Below are 14095 nucleotides of genomic sequence, written 5' to 3' on the forward strand. Positions count from 1 at the left end.
CCTTTGGTTCCCTTCATCATTTTTATTGCTTTTCTCTGAATGTTCTCCAATTCGTCTACATATTTCTAGCACTGGGTGTCTAAATACACGTATGATTTGCAGGATTAAAAGCCATAGTTGGAAGAACCTCATCAATTAATCTCTTGCCCTGTCTTTTTCAGAAGGTCTTGGGTGTGGTGCTAAACCCACCAACCTGTCTATGCCGTTAATGCACAAAAAACACTCGGCACAGCCTGATACGTTGTCATGAGGCTGTGTGGTCAACACTCCCTTAAAGGAAAGAGGCTATTTTTTTTCTTTTGTGGTCTGTTGGTACCCAGTGACCAAACCAATTTGGAGGGACCCACCTCACCCCTAGTGAGGCACATTTTCTAGTGAATGGCATTTAAGTAAGATTCCAGGGTATTTTTTCATAGGCAATCACATACTTATGGAGAAAGTTATTTCTAAGTTGGAAATTGGACATAGGTGGGACACACTTCCTCGGAGAAACTGCTGGTTGTGGTTCAGCCTGATTCCAGTTCACAAAATATACCTCATCAAGTTTTAAAACATTCATAAACCCCAGTGTGGCCAAAAATAGGGTGAACGAGGAACCCTCACCTACTGGAAATAACTAAAAATTAGCACAACCTTTAGGTAGGATCATCTGGCAATATATATTCCAAATCTTTACAAGTACATGCCTTTTGACCAATGGGTAACCAATGAGGTTACTTCTAAGAAGTTATCCTAATAATTAAAAAGGGGACAAAAATATGTGTACAAGATATTTACTTAAGTGTCATTTATAGAAGTGGGAAAATATTGGCAATAGTTCAAAAGATTTTTTGAAAGAGAAACAGAGCACAATGATGTTTATAGAAGGATATTTGGGCCAATGTTATTTATAGCAGTGGAAGAAACTGTGATTGGTTAAGTGAGCAGAGGTCTAGCTTTGTATTCACTCACACAGAGAGACGACCAACGCATCCTGAGCTAAAAGAGCACCTTATCAGGGAGGACCTCAGTGTGGTCCCATTTTTATTTAGAAACATCTCTACCTCTATATTCACATGTACATAGTACATAGAAAACAATCTGGAGATAAATATCCTAAAATATTCATAGTGGTTCTCTCCAAATAGTAGGCTGAGGAAGATTTCACTTTCCACTTTCTTGCCTGGTTTCCTCTCTGTGAGCCTGGTTACCTATAAAACTAACAAAAACATCAATTTTTCTTCTATTACTTTTTAAATTTACATTATAACCTAATCAAAATTTATTGAGCTTCTGCTACATGCAATAGATAAATAAGGCATATTCTCCCTGCCTCCGGTAAACGTTCAGCTGTGTGCAACACCACACACAGTCCAGGGCTGCACCCAGGAAGTGGCATGATGGGGCCTGGAAGACGGCACTGGGTGCTGGAGAGCTGTGGGCATGTCAATCACAGGAGGGTCTGGAGGATGGCACTGGGCGCTGGAGAGCTGTGGGCATGTCAATCACAGGAGGGTCTGGAGGATGGCACTGGGTGCTGGAGAGCTGTGGGCATGTCAATCACGGGAGGGTCTGGAAGGCGGCACTGGGCGCTGGAGAGCTGTGGGCATGTCAATCACAGGAGGGTCTGGAGGATGGCACTGGGTGCTGGAGAGCTGTGGGCATGTCAATCATGGGAGGGTCTGGAAGGCGGCACTGGGCGCTGGAGAGCTGTGGGCATGTCAATCACAGGAGGGTCTGGAGGATGGCACTGGGCGCTGGAGAGCTGTGGGCATGTCAATCACGGGAGGGCCTGGAGGACGGTACTGGGTGCTGGAGAGCTGTGAGCATGTCAATCACAGGAGGGCCTGGAAGATGGCACTGGGCGCTGGAGAGCTGTGGGCATGTCAATCACAGGAGGGTCTGGAGGACGGTACTGGGTGCTGGAGAGCTGTGAGCATGTCAATCACAGGAGGGCCTGGAAGATGGCACTGGGCGCTGGAGAGCTGTGGGCATGTCAATCACAGGAGGGTCTGGAGGACGGCACTGGGCGCTGGAGAGCTGTGGGCATGTCAATCACAGGAGGGTCTGGAGGACGGCACTGGGCGCTGGAGAGCTGTGGGCATGTCAATCACGGGAGGGCCTGGAGGACGGTACTGGGTGCTGGAGAGCTGTGAGCATGTCAATCACAGGAGGGCCTGGAAGATGGCACTGGGCGCTGGAGAGCTGTGGGCATGTCAATCACAGGAGGGTCTGGAGGACGGTACTGGGTGCTGGAGAGCTGTGAGCATGTCAATCACAGGAGGGCCTGGAAGATGGCACTGGGCGCTGGAGAGCTGTGAGCATGTCAATCACAGGAGGGCCTGGAAGATGGCACTGGGCGCTGGAGAGCTGTGGGCATGTCAATCACAGGAGGGTCTGGAGGACGGCACTGGGCGCTGGAGAGCTGTGGGCATGTCAATCACAGGAGGGTCTGGAGGACGGTACTGGGTGCTGGAGAGCTGTGAGCATGTCAATCACAGGAGGGCCTGGAAGATGGCACTGGGCGCTGGAGAGCTGTGAGCATGTCAATCACAGGAGGGCCTGGAAGATGGCACTGGGCGCTGGAGAGCTGTGGGCATGTCAATCACAGGAGGGTCTGGAGGACGGCACTGGGCGCTGGAGAGCTGTGGGCATGTCAATCACGGGAGGGCCTGGAGGACGGCACTGGGCGCTGGAGAGCTGTGGGCATGTCAATCACAGGAGGGCCTGGAAGATGGCACTGGGCGCTGGAGAGCTGTGGGCATGTCAATCACGGGAGGGCCTGGAGGACGGCACTGGGTGCTGGAGAGCTGTGGGCATGTCAATCACGGGAGGGTCTGGAAGGCAGCACTGGGCGCTGGAGAGCTGTGGGCATGTCAATCACGGGAGGGCCTGGAGGACGGCACTGGGTGCTGGAGAGCTGTGGGCATGTCAATCACAGGAGGGAGGAGCCTCCCCAGGGCTCCACTCTGCCTCCTGGTTATCAAATGTACTTCTTACTCAAAAAAAAAAAAGGAAAAGAAAGGAAAGGAAGAAAAGAGAAAGAAGGAAGCTTCCTTCCCTACACACTGTTGATCTAGCCCTCCAGTATAAATACACTTACAATAATTAACTCTCTTTGTAACACACGTGCATTTAATGTTTGTGTTTTTATTATCAACGAAGCACTTAGTCAATGTATACAGCCAGGATTATGTTGACTTTGCCCCCAACCTATTAAAACTAAGGAAATTAGAAGATCAAAATAAACAGTTCATTGAAAATCAGCTCCAACGAGAATGGCGGGAAGGAAGTGTCCTCTTTACAGTTTAGCAATGAGCATCTGACCAGCCCTGAGCCAGGCTCTAAGATCCGCTCCTAGAACCCCCGCTCACCCTCCCCACACTCACACCCACACAGTGTGCTGCCTGCTAGCTGAGTGTTGATGTGTCCCCAGCAGGGCCATTGTGAAAGACTGGGTCACATGTGATGTTCCTTAACACTCTCTAGTCGCTTGGCCCCAAGATAAAGAACAGTCAGTTGAGTTCCAGATGCCAGGATGCACGCATCTCCAAACAGGGGCAGCTCCCTGCAGAGGGATGACATTCCTCTCCCCAGGGATGATACGGGGGACCAGGGACCTGTGTTCATGCCCTGTGGGGCCCTGGTGCTCTGCACGGGCCACCAAAGCCCTCCACATGCTCAGCCCCCAGTCCACCTGCAGAGCATTTTGTTGCTGTCTCTCCAGAGCAGAGGTCATCACCCTGATCAAACCAGATGCCTAAATTTTTCAGCAGCCCAAAAGGATGAGGGTGAAGAAAACCCCAGCCCCACCATGGCTGTGCTTTCCTCAGGATGTAGATTCAAGGCATGACGTGTTGTTTAAGCCATGTGCACACTTACACACACAGCAATCGGAACCAAAGACACAATTACGATATGATAGAGGAGAATTTCTTGAATTAAAGGAGGACCAACATCTACAGGTGAAAAGACTTTGGGAAGTCCTGGGGAGGCATAACAACATGAATGTATTCAACCTCACAGGACCGTATGCTTAAAAATGGTTAAGATGGTAAATTTTACATTACATATATTTTATCACAATAAAAAGTACCAGGAAAAACGGTCCATAAATTGGATTCCAATTACATAAGATAAACATATATTTAATTCATATGAAAATGCATAAAAAATACCTTGGAAAAATATTCCACGACATGAACAGCTCTTATCCTAGGTGTTGAAATTTCTACAGTTTTTTCTTTTTCATAATCGTCTATGTTTTCCAAATTTTATAGAATGAATGTCTTTACAGTCAGGAGACTGCATAAACAAACACTATCTCAAAAGTTACCCCAAAAGTCACCCCAGAAGTTACCACGTACAGGGAAAATAGGGAACCGTCGCTAAATGTACCTTCATTTACAAAAAATTCATTACAAAATGTTAAAAAGAGGTGGCCAACCTATAGAGAATATTTTGTAAACAGTTTATAAAATTCTGTAATGAGAGGGCGGTGCCTGTTGCTCAAAGGAATATGCTGGAGGTAGTGGGTTCAAACCCAGCCCTGGCCGAAAACTGAAAAAAAAAAAAAAAATTCTGTAATGAATATTTTGTAAATAAAGGTACATTTAGTTACAATTTCCCATTTTCCCTGTGTATGGCGACTTTGGGGGTGACTTTGGGGACACTCTGTATAGTAGCTCTCAGCTCTGTTCCATCCTCATACCATTAGGGTCCCCTCAGGCAGCAGAACCCACAGGAGAGAGCCACTCGCATGACTCGGAAGCTGAGAAGTCCTACAACCTGCTGCCTGTAGCTGGACACCCAGGAAAGCCCTGGATAGGATTCTGTCTAAAGCGTAATTCTGAATGCCTGGCAACTGGGGTGGAGAGGATGAACTGGGTTACTTCCATAAGCCCACAAAGCAGGAGTCAGGCCAAGGACACCAAAAGATGTCCCAGTTCAAACAGAAAGAGCACATCCACCCTTCCTCTGTGTATTTTTGTCAATTTAGGCCCCCAGGGGACCGGCCAGATGGAGCCTGGCCACACTGGTGATGGTGGGTGCCCTCGACCCAGTCTACAAATTCAAATGCTCATCTCTCCCAGAAACACCTTCACAGACACACCCACCAAGTGTTTCACCAGCTCCCAGGCGTGGCTTAGCCTAGGCACGTTGACAAATAAAAGTGACCACCACAATAGCCCCCAGAGAGACCCACCTGGACAATTTCTGCAGCTCCCTGACTAGCGAATGAGACTCCCTGCACTTCAACATCTCCACTCCCTCCAGGGCAGAGGCAGAGCTCTCAGGGGTACCAGGCAGAGGACACCGCATGGCCTGTGCAGCAGTTTCCCCACCCCCCTGGTCCTTCCCATCCCAGAGCTCCCCCCGCCCTGAACCTCACCTTGTCCCTCAGCCCCCCACCCCATCTCCCCTGAACCTCACCTTGTCCCTCAGCCCCCCACCCCATCTCCCCTGAACCTCGCCTTGTCCCTCAGCCCCCGCCCCATCTCCCCTGAACCTCACCTTGTCCCTCAGCCCCCCACCCCATCTCCCCTGAACCTCGCCTTTCCCTCAGCCCCACCACCCCTGCCCTGAACCTCACCTTGTCCCTCAGCTCCACCATCCCTGTAACTGTCTCTGGACGAGCCCACAAATGATGCACTCCTATAGGTATCAAGGACAGAGATGAGTTCGCAGTTGGAGTGGGTTGGAGGTTATAGGGCGGTGACACCTCTGGAAATCTCTATAGAAAATGATCCAGGTGGGAATCTTGCCGAAGTTGGGAAATTTGTAGATTTATTAAGAGTACCTGGGGTAGGGGGATGGAGAAGAGGGGACTTGTAGGAAGGCACTGTTACCTCCCAGCACACTGATACTCTTATCAATGTACAGTTATTTGGGATGGTGGGGTTGGTGTTGATGGAAATTATGGTGAGTTCTATTCTCATCTACCACCCCCCAGCTCTCCCCACTTTGGCTTCCTGCTGACTCCGAGGCCACCTGACACTCAGTTCAGATGCCACTTTCTTCTGAGAGTCTTCCCTGATGCTGAGCCTCCACCGCATGCCTCATCTGCAGGCCATCACGCGTGGGCAGGCCTGGATCCAGGAACTTACCGGGCGTCTCTCTCTCTCTCTCTCTCCCCCTCCCTTTCTCTCCCTCTCTCTCTTTCTCTCTCTCCCTCTCTCTCTCTCCCTCCCTTTCCCTCTCTCTCTCTCTTTCTCTCTCTCCCTCTTTCTCTCTCTTTCTCTCTCTTTCTCTCTCTCTCTCTCTCCCTCCCTTTCTCTCTCTCTCTCTCCCTCCCTTTCTCTCTCTCTCTCCCTCTTTCTCTCTCTCTCTCTCTTTCTCTCTCCCTCTTTCTCTCTCTCTCTCTTTCTCTCTCTCTCTCTTCTTCTCTTTCTCTCTCTCTCTCTCTCTCTCGCTTTCCTTGCCCATCCTGAGGCTGGACAGCCACTCCCTCTGACAAGGAGCTTCTTTGTTCTGCAAGATGAGCACTGTGTCTGGCAAATAGCAGATGCTTAATAATTATTCTTTAAAAATAATCAAAAGAATGAGAAAAGAATTAATGCCATAGGTAATTCATCTAAAGAATGTGAGCGGTTTTGGAGGGACAAGTGATCTGCTATTCCACACTAGCAACAAGTCTCCTTAAGCCAGAAGAAATAGGGTTTTTATATAGTATGTTACAGGGAACTGCCTGTGGATTGGACATCACTGAATGAATTAATGAATTAATCTAAAACAGGGCTCAACATAAAATGTGAAAAAAATCAAAGCAAAAACATATGACCATTCAATCCCCTAGAGCTGAAGGCACACACCAGAGACCACAGCAATCCTGTAATCTCAAGAATCTAAGAAAGACCAAGCTGGGATTTGCCAGTCCCAGTTAAATGATAGTTGTTCCAAGAACAGATTGTGGAAGCTATGACAGTCCTCCCGTGGACCTCTAAACAGCCCTCTCCTCCGCAGCGTCACTCTAGAGCAACAGCAAAGCCACTGTTATTTCTTGCAACCAAATTTTATTGTAATTTGTGCAGCTTCCTAAGGGAAGTGAGTCATAAACAAGGGGCAGGATTGGCCAAGCACAGAAGGGGCGGGTGGTGTTGCTGCAGCCAACAGATCTATACCTACCCATAAAGCCAACACCCCAAAGTAATTGATGTCTGGTCCTTTCTCTCATTCTTTTTTTTTTTTTTTTCTTTCTCTAATTCTTAGCCCAAGTCCCAAGTCGCTTCAACCTGGATCTGCCTGTCCTTGGCTCCAGGGCCCTCGCTGTGTCTGATGCTAAACCCATGTCCAGCCCTCTGACACCTGCCTCTGGCCGGCAGCCCCATTTCTTTGCTCCCTTTTGCAGCAAAACCTCTCTGAGGACTTTTCAGAACTAGTTGTTCCCAGTTTCTTCCCATCCTCTCCCAAATCCCGCTGAACCACGTACACTGAACCTGTTTTTTTTCAAGGTCACCCAAGGCATGTGATAAGTGTCATCCTCTGTTCCCACCTCGTCCGCCTCATCACCCGCATCTGACACCCTCCTGTTGATAAGCCTCCTTCACTGGCCTCCAGGAGCCTCTGTTTTTGGTCTCCTCCCACTTGTCTGATTTCCCCTTCTCTATCTCCCTGCTGGTCCCTCCTCTCTCTGCTCCACCTCTCACGTGTGGCAGAGTGCCACCCTCATTCCCTTCTCTGTCTACACCAGGGTTTCTCAGGGATGACACGACCGACAGTTTGGACCAGGTCATTATCTGTTGTAGGGGCAGGGTTGTCCTGTGCCTCACAGACACAGAGCTGCATCCCTGCCTCACCTCACTACCTGCCCACAGCAACCCCACCCCCCAGGGCGACAGACGGAGTGCAGTAATATCCCTATAGTTTGCAAGGATCAGACCTAGCCTCAAGCATGATGAGCAGCTGCCAGTCCCAACTGTCTAGAAGATGTCCTGGGCTGCTCAGCCAGGGCCCTGGACCTAAAGCCGCTCAAAGAGTAAGTGCCGAGTCACTGTGGACTGATGCTGAGGAGACAGGAGTGAGAGGGGCTGCAGGGAGGCAGACTGGGTGCCTTCTGACAGAGCTGCCCTCAGGGAGCAGGTGCCCAGCAGAGGAAGGACCTGGGAAGAGTGTCCAGCAGGCTGGTGCTGGGGAAAAGCCCTCCCAGGGAAGCTGGAGGTTGAAGCAGCGTCTCCCAAGAGCCCTTTCAGCACTGAGGTCCTGGGGCAGACGTCAGGGCCTGCAAAGGCTGCCTCCACAGCCAGGTGAGGACACAGCAGGGCCAGCGCTCATTCCTGTCTCCCGTGCTGTCCCCTGGCCAGGCTGGGCTCCAGGCTCCAGGCTGCAACTCCACCCTTTGCACGGGGATGGCCCCAGCCGGCATCTTGTTATGACAGTGACTTGAGAGGACACCAGGTGGAGCATATGTCCTATACCAGCCTTGATGTTTGCTTGTCCTTCCCACGGAAATGACTCTACATGTTGAAAAAGAAAGTTGTTTTTGAGATCATTCTTCCAGAAATAATGGTCTTTACCGGGGAACTTGGTCTCAGTATGCTCCTTATTCAAATGCCATGTGGACACACTTTTAAATTTGCCAGATGGGAGTGTGTGGTGGTGGGGGGGTGGGTAACAACTGTCCCCTCCTGCTCGGTCTCTCCCTCCCCAGCCCAGAGCCTGGGTCACACGTCCAGCCTGGGCCGGTCCTCGGTGGCCGCGGTGTGTGCGTGAGGCAACAGCGGCATCTAGCGGCCAGGCACATAACCACACGCCGCCGACCCTTTCCACCCTCCTCTTACCCAGCACACCTGACCCGGAGCTGAATGGAAAATCAAAACCTTCAAAAAACAGAGAACTGTTGAAATGATTCATGTAGAGTTCACTAAACACTCCAACCTAGAAAATACATCTCACTGATCACTCGGCTGCAAGACAGGGCTGCTTCCTAAGTGCACATCATGGCTAGTCGCTGCTAGCACACATCTGCGCTGTGTAGATGGAAGCTTGTCGCCGGTCTGCGCTGTGTGGATGGAACCTTGTCGCCGGTCTGCGCTGTGTGGATGGAACCTTGTCGCCGGTCTGCGCTGTGTGGATGGAACCTTGTCGCCGGTCTGCGCTGTGTGGATGGAACCTTGTCGCCGGTCTGCGCTGTGTGGATGGAACCTTGTCGCCGGTCTTCGCTGTGTGGATGGAACCTTGTCGCCGGTCTTCGCTGTGTGGATGGAACCTTGTCGCCGGTCTGCGCTGTGTGGATGGAACCTTGTCGCCGGTCTGCGCTGTGTGGATGGAACCTTGTCGCCGGTCTGCGCTGTGTGGATGGAACCTTGTCGCCGGTCTGCGCTGTGTGGATGGAACCTTGTCGCCGGTCTGCGCTGTGTGGATGGAACCTTGTCGCCGGTCTGCGCTGTGTGGATGGAACCTTGTCGCCGGTCTGCGCTGTGTAGATGGAAACTTGTCGCCGGTCTGCGCTGTGTAGATGGAACCTTGTCGACGGTCTGCGCTGTGTAGATGGAACCTTGTCGCCGGTCTGCGCTGTGTAGATGGAACCTTGTCGCCGGTCTGCGCTGTGTAGATGGAAGCTTGTCGCCGGTCTGCGCTGTGTAGATGGAACCTTGTCGCTGGTCTGTGCTGTGTAGATGGAACCTTGTCGCTGGTCTGTGCTGTGTAGATGGAACCTTGTCGCTAATCTGCGCTGTGTAGATGGAAGCTTGTCGCCGGTCTGCGCTGTGTAGATGGAACCTTGTTGCTGTTCTGTGTTTTCTAGGTGGAATCTTGTTGCTGATCTGAGCTGTGTAGATGGAACCTTGTTGCTAATCTGCGCTGTGTAGATGGAACCTTGTTGCTAATCTGTATTGTGTAGATGGAACCTTGTTGCTGGTCTGCGCTGTGTAAATGGAACCTTGTTGCTGATCTGAGCTGTGTAGATGGAACCTTGTTGCTAATCTGTATTGTGTAGATGGAACCTTGTTGCTGATCTGAGCTGTGTAGATGGAACCTTGTTGCTAATCTGCGCTGTGTAGATGGAACCTTGTTGCTAATCTGTATTGTGTAGATGGAACCTTGTTGCTGATCTGAGCTGTGTAGATGGAACCTTGTTGCTGGTCTGGCTGTGTAGATGGAACCTTGTTGCTAATCTGTATTGTGTAGATGGAACCTTGTTGCTGGTCTGCGCTGTGTAAATGGAACCTTGTTGCTGGTCTGCGCTGTGTAGATGGAACCTTGTTGCTAATCTGTATTGTGTAGATGGAACCTTGTTGCTGTTCTGTGTTTTCTAGGTGGAATCTTGTTGCTGATCTGTGCTGTGTAGATGGAACCTTGTTGCTGTCCTGTGTTTTCTAGGTGGAATCTTGTTGCTGATCTGTGCTGTGTAGATGGAACCTTGTTGCTGGTCTGAGCTGTGTAGATGGAACCTTGTTGCTGATCTGAGCTGTGTAGATGGAACCTTGTTGCTGGTCTGAGCTGTGTAGATGGAACCTTGTTGCTGGTCTGAGCTGTGTAGATGGAACCTTGTTGCTGGTCTGCGCTGTGTAGATGGAATCTTGTTGCTGGTCTTCGCTGTGTAGATGGAACCTTGTTTCTAATCTGCTCTGTGTAGATGGAACCATGTTGCTGATCTGTCCTGTGTCGATGGACCCTTTTCCCATCTGGTTTGGCAGGAGGCAGCTGTCTTCTCACGTCCACACCTGCACTTAGCACTGAGTCTGCTGGGACATCCCACATTGTGCAGCTGCAGACCTCCTGTGCACAGGTGCAGGAAAGGCCGACCGCATTCAGTATTACTGTGGAAACAGCATGACCTCTTGAACCCCATGAAAGGGCCTCATGGTGCCACAGGGATCCTCGGACCACACTTTGCTGGTGTCACTGGAGAGCGAGCACTGTCTGTGTTGTCTGGTGTCAACACATTGGTAGCCACAGGGCCCATGTCAGCTCATGGCCAGATCTGGGATGATTTCTACAGACTATAAGGCCAATGGAATTGGACATGATAAAGGAATTGCTGGTTAACTGTGACTATGCCCTGATGATAAGAGGCAGGAAAACCCTTAACCCAACTGTACACCTCACCCCCTGGTTCAGAGCCTCAGACCCTCTCCACGCAGAAGGCGGGACCCCCACTTCCCTGCTGCGAGCTGACGCATGGTTGTGACTAGTGATACGGAAACCCACCCATTTCTCTGGGCTGATGGTTAGCAAGTGTTTTTTGTTATTGTTTTTCGAGTCACTCATCTCTCTGGATGGATGGTTAGCAACTGTTTTTATTGTTCTGTTTTTTGTTATTTGTTTTGGAAGGGAGACAATTCAAAAAAATTAAAATCTTTCTTTGCTTGATGTAATTCCTTTTTTAAAAATTTTCTTTTTAACATCTGGAATCCCAATGGTTGTACCTTAAGCATTATTCGTTATTTTTATATTCAGTAAATATACAGGGGAGTCTGTACACAGATTTTATTATTGAATAAGAACCTTTCAAATGGCTCCATACATCCTTCCTCTATTGGCCTTTCTGGCTGCTAAGTGCAGGGTGTGAGTTTGAGTCATCACTCGGCAGTGACATCGCTGTCCCCGTGCCCCCAGTGACCCCTTAAACCACTCACCAAATTTAAGTGACGGGTCATTCTCTGCACCCAGTAGGAATGAACAGTTCCTCCTGGATGGGGTTCCAGAGATTACCTCTAAGACGATTTTCATAAGCAGAGTAGAACCATGGCTGTCTGGGCTGAGTGCTCTCTCAGGGGGAGGCTTTGGAAGCAAAGCTGCATTTTTCTCTCTGTAAATCTCTATGACACAGCTATTCTCCTCACTTGCCCATTTCTAGAAACTTGAAAAGTTATTGTATCAGTCAAGACCTTGAGTTGGTGGCACCAAAACCCCCAATGAATAGCTGTAGAGGGAGACACTGTCCTCAACCCACTCAGGTCAGGAGTGCTATGAAAGTCACATAAAAACTACATAAAATCACACAAACAGTAGAAACAACAGGACGTTTGTCTCATAGGCTGTGAAAATTATAGTGATTTATTTATATTAAGAGGATGCTAAGTAAAAATTTCCCTACTCTTGTTTAAAGCACAAACTAATCTCTCAATCTCCATGTCTTCCTCTCTGTATTATCTTTACCTATTCCCATTTCTATGCCCCTGTATCTACGTCTGTGTCTATTTATGTATCTCAGGAACTTTGACCTTACTGTTCCCTCTTTCTAGAACATCCTTCTCCCAAATACCTGCATGAGGGCCCCGACCCTGTGGGGCCCCCACACTCCTAGAGCGCCTACATCTTGCACACATGTGGGGACACAGCATCCTTGACGGAACATTTTTTTTTTTTTTTTGTAGAGACAGAGTCTCACTGTACCGCCCTCGGGTAGAGTGCCGTGGCGTCACATGGCTCACAGCAACCTCCAACTCCTGGGCTTACGTGATTCTCTTGCCTCAGCCTCCCGAGCAGCTGGGACTACAGGCACCCGCCACAACGCCCGGCTATGTTTTTGTTGTTGCAGTTTGGCCGGGGCTGGGTTTGAACCCGCCACTCTCAGCATATGGGGCCGGCGCCCTACTCACTGAGCTACAGACGCCGCCCATTTTTGACAAGTAATTCCGTATCTTGGAATTTATCCCAGAGCTAAACTTGGTCATTTGCAACGTAACGACATATTTATGTGCTTCATTATAAAAGTTTTCAGATACAGAAAAATCAAGAAGTGCAAAATCCAGGTGAATGGAAACAAATGAAGCCTGCCCAGCAAGTTAAAACTCCTCGCAGGACAGAATCAGAAAGGATGCTGTGGAGTGTGTGTCCTGAAAGTGAAACAATGGATGGTAAAGCAGTCTGTCTCAAAACTTTCATAGTGACCCAGTACAAGGATACACACAGCCCACGGGCACGGCACTGGAAGCAAACAAACCCTTCCTCGTGGGCTTCCTGCACAGTCGTCTGGGATGGGATGGTCTCCCAGACACATTTAGCGGAAAAAGAAAGTCAAGAGGCCAGCCTGCTGCTACTTAGGAGATAGCGTCTGCATGAACACTCGCCTGTGTGCACAAAAATCTCTGCAAGGTTACGACAAAAGGCAGTCACCGTGCTTTCCTGTGGGCAGGGAATTGGCTGGCCAGGGGACAAGGTGTGAGGGAGCCCCAGGCTTCACTACGCGCTTCATCACGTGCAAACATCACATATTAAGAGTTTAAACAATGACTCTGTGAGTGTTCTGCTGCTTGAATAGTGAAAGCTACTAAATTACACAATTTCTGGGTCTGGTGTTAAGTTATTTTTATTTCTTCAATGCAAATGCTTTTTATTAAATAATTTTGTGCTTTGCTTCCCATTGGAAAAATGCAGTAGAGATCCAGCTTGATAGCTATGCGTGTGGTGAAAATCTGTAAGCTTTTCAGCATCTCTTCATTTCTGTTGCATGCACATATGTGGCACTTACCGTGTGAGTGATAGGTAACCCAGCTTTCCCCCAGACTTTAGCAAACTTTTGTTCCTTGTAACAGCAGAGACTCAAAACACTGGTCTCACAGATATTTTGAATGGGAAATATAAAGTCTTCCCAGGTGCCTCTCCTGTGCTCCCAGCAGGTGCTCCCAGGGGCCACTGAACACTGCAGGGAGGCCCCGCCACCTGCCACCCCCTGCCTGGCCTCTCTGTGGGAAAGCTTCCAGCCACCTGGGGAAGGTAAAGCAAATTACCGTTCCCATCACGCTCTGTGAGAAGAACCCTGCAAACATGCTGCTTGGCCTCCCAAATTTTGTGGCATTTTTGTGTCACAGCTCTTCATGTTTGTCTACCCTCACTCAGCACGCACAGGCTTGGCACAAATGCAGAGGGAACTGGGGTGGGAGACAAAACTGGGGAAAGACGGTTTGGGGCTCAAAATCAACTCTCGTCCTGTGACAGGGAGATCATACACCACAGAAGACCTAAGGGCTTGAAGAAAGACCCTTTTCCTGAAGCAGGACATGAGTCCCGTGGCCCTGGCATCTCTCTGGGCTATGTTGTTACCCTGCAAGCTCGCTGGTCTGGTGAGTTACCACACCGTCCCAGTCATGTTGGCTCCTGTTCACTGATACATCCACTGCGTTGGCCTTTACTGTGAGACCATCATAATAATTCTGGTCCATTAAGACTTTTT

Source organism: Nycticebus coucang, chromosome 12, assembly GCF_027406575.1.
Source record: "Nycticebus coucang isolate mNycCou1 chromosome 12, mNycCou1.pri, whole genome shotgun sequence".
NCBI classification, from domain to species: Eukaryota; Metazoa; Chordata; class Mammalia; order Primates; family Lorisidae; genus Nycticebus; species Nycticebus coucang.